Source organism: Glossina fuscipes, unplaced genomic scaffold, assembly GCF_014805625.2.
Source record: "Glossina fuscipes isolate IAEA_lab_2018 unplaced genomic scaffold, Yale_Gfus_2 61185, whole genome shotgun sequence".
NCBI classification, from domain to species: Eukaryota; Metazoa; Arthropoda; class Insecta; order Diptera; family Glossinidae; genus Glossina; species Glossina fuscipes.
Window position 1 is genome coordinate 130,958 of NW_024003416.1, and position 3,859 is coordinate 134,816.

Consider the following 3,859-nt stretch of genomic DNA (forward strand, 5'->3'; position numbering starts at 1 on the left):
GACCCAAACCTTTCAAAATTTTAAAGCGTAATCGCTTTTGTCGTCAAATTTTGGTGGTTGAAGCAAATATACTTCTTCATTCAATTTACCATTCAAGTAAGTGGATACGATGTCTATATTATGAACATAAAGGTTGTATTTTGCAGCCCAGATCAGCAACCTCGGGACATCAAGGTATATGGGCCTGTAATTATCCACTATCGCTAAATAAGGCGCTATAAGCGAAGTGATCGAAAAAGAAGCCCGATCCGCACTACTTTAGTAGCGTTCGTCCTTGGAATAAAACATCTCAGTGTACCAAATTTCATCAAAATAGCTAAAAAATTGTGGCTTGTAAGTTAAAGGAAGTAAGAAGGAAACAAAACAGACAGCCACACAGACAAGTTTACATCAATTTAGAAAATCAGTGGGAATATCTCAGTAGAGTAACAGGTAAGTCTATCTTAAGCCATTTTGGGTGCTTCATACATTCTCAAAAATTTAATATACCCTTGTACCACAAGTAATGCAGAGTATAAAAAATCAAGGAAAAGTGATAATGCTTGTACTTTACAGGCTAGTTACAATCTCCCATGTGTTATTCCTGACCAGCGATTTGAATTCTAACTCCATTTCCTTCACCTCTTTTCTTGTATTTTCGACAACGCAATTTAAAATATCAGAAATTAAGTAAACCTGATAGACCTTTTCGAGTCTATTTATAGTACTAATTCTATGCAACTTATATCGTTAAAACTATATTGAAGGAAGTCATAATCTTCGTTTTGTTCTATTTCCCATGCTCATTTTAAAGTATCACTTGTTTCTTTGTTGTATGACTTAATGCTTGGATATAGCAAAGCAGTTTTTTTTTTCCTGCATTTGACTCGCCCTGTTTGATTCAGTTATGTCAGTTAGAGTAGCGCTTTAAAAAAAATCGAGGAACTCTAACCACAGCTGTAATCTTAATTTCATCGTCACAAAATCTATGTTAAGTATTGTATAATGTAATAGTTGTTACAAATACCTGTACTAAATGTGTTTGCTAAGTTCACTCGTGGAGAGAGAAGAAGAAAAACTGCAACCAGCTATCTAAGGAAGGAATAGAACCAGAAACGTCTCATATTTATGGCTGTTTGCATTTTTTTTATGGGGTGTGCATACAATTCATACAAAAAAACGTATCTTAGAATTTCCATATTGTCGCATCGATATTTAGCAAAATTTCCAGTGAAAAAGTTTTATAAATTGTTTGATAAAGTCAACATTAAATTCAGTTTACGGAATTTTCTAAAAATAAATAAAAATAAAGGATTTTATGTTCCTTTTAATTTCCGATGGTTTTGATTATGAAATTACATCGTATTAATTTTTAGGGGGCAAAGAAAAACCGCATTTGCAAAATATTAAAGTCTATGGACTTCGTATGTGCTACATTTTGGCTGAATACAAATCAACTCAGTATAAACATAGTCTAAATTTGGTTAAAGAATGGTTAGTTTCGATGGATTATTCTAACGAAATAATGCAATTTTGATATGATTCCTCTTTTCTACAAGTGATTTGTGGTAATTATTCAAAAGTAAAAGCCTAGGGATATATATCGGTGTACCTTCACTGTTTTGAATTTTTAAAACATTTGCAAGTCAAGCATTTACAATTGTACCCGAATAAATTTCTAAAATTGGACGTGTCTCATGTTTATGTATTCAGTTTACTGTAAATGTACATGTTGTGGATTCCTTTACTAGTGAATTAAATCTACAATCAATAATAGACAATACGCGTAAAAAAAAAATAATTTTATTTAAATATATCGATGAAGAAGAAAGAAAAACATTCGAAAAAGATTACAAAATAAGCGAACTCTGAAATCTGCACACAGAATTATGCTAAAAACACTGAATTGTTCAAGTAATACACCTACAAAGGGAATGTAATAAAATTATCTTGAAAAATTGTTAAATTAGAATAAAAGTTACTGTAAGTACTTAAACATTTATACTTTCAAATCAATGCATTGACATGGTACGAAAGTATTTGATATTATAAAAATACATAGAAAATTTTAAATATAAAGAACGTAGAAAGGAGCATAATATATATAAGAAAATAAATGTAAAAAAAAAAATGTAGAAGAAAAATTATTTTTTTAGGGGTCCTCGGCCCCAACTTCGAGATTTCCCATAGACGCCATGAGCCGAAAGACCGCAGGTGGCGCATAGTGAAGAGTGGGGCAGAACTTAGGATATGCCCGTAGGCCCTTCTTTTCATATAAGGGCAAAGTATGTGCATTTTTATCTTAGGTGCAGTGGTCTATGGAGTGTCCGTGAGACGAAATTCAAAAATCTCCCACATCTGCCGAACTAGCTGGCTGAGTAGGGGCACGTTTGACAGTCTCTATAGCCTCTGATCCTTTTTAAGTGGCGCTAAAGGGTGGCTCTAGAAATAATAAAGTCCGGAGACAAAAATCAGACAGACGACAACTATGTTAGAGAAAAATTAGACATCGGTTGTTACATTGGCAAATGGGGATTTCCGCACACAAAGACGTTACAGCTGCGCTTTATAACCACCAAACTGTATTTGTACTAATTTATCGAATACTTTAAAATTTATGAAAAATATGCTATGTTGTAAATGCATTCAACAACATCGTATGTTTGCCCTTGTTATAGAGCGATTTTTCATCAACGAAAAAACTTAGTTATTTTAATTATTGAAACAAAACTCCAATTTTTTTTCGTACTTTCTGTAATATAACATACGCAAACTCAGTTTTGAATCTTATGTTTGTTTACATTATTCAAAGAATTGGTAACTCCACGCAGACGCGACAAAGCGCTGTTATACAAAATCGGTTTTCCGTTTTTTCTTCAAGGCTATACCAATTCAATAAACCGCATATGCTAATTCATTAAATTATGATAGGAATTTTTCACCGCTTTTTATTTTAAAATGCACTAATATGCACTCTATTACATCTTCGTATATATATTTCTTCACATAAACTGCTTCGTCAATTTTTATGTTTAGATATATACACAACATTGGTATAATTTCTGTTTAACACACGTTTATTAATTCTATTTCTAACTTTTATATACCCACGTTCTACTTTTGTTAATTTAATTATATATGTGTACTACTTTAAGATTTCTTTTATCCTTACGTATTGTTAATCTTATACGTATATACTTATTGGTTTGTTATTTCTTATGTTTTTAAACATACCCTCTTGTATAGCTAAATTCTGCCACACACAGAAGCAATCTGTCGACGGGTATTATTATATTTCATACATTTACACCCATTTAAATTCAATATTTATAAGAAAATCCCCACTTGACTTTCGTATCGCTGAAACTGGTTTCGTTTTTTGTTATTTATGCACCTACACTTCTTTAAACTCATAAACATTTGCACACATAAGGCGAGTAAAAGGCATAAACATAGCTTAATAACTAAATGTAAATCCCATTGAAACTTGCGCATGTACTCACATTACAGTAGCGAGGTCTAGGGCACTTTCCGCTTATCTTCAAATGAAGTGATGACCATGGGACGACCGGCAAAATGCACTGGTAAGACCAGGTAGATCAAGAGGGATATACCTGCCTTAGAGCTTTGCACGCACATTCATTAGGAAATGAGGAAGTTATCTCGACTTTTGGGAAACCTTCTGTAGGAATTCCTGAATGACCTGTGACATAGAGCGAGGACGACTGCGGCAGCAAAAAAAGGGCTAATTGGTGCTGCCGGCTGCCGCTTCTAAAGAGCGATCAAAGAAAATGTGATGTTGGAGGAATCACTCAGGTGTGTAAAAGTGATTCTGAAACCGCGAAACCCGATACCGGCGGCAAGCAGGGTTGTTTGAACG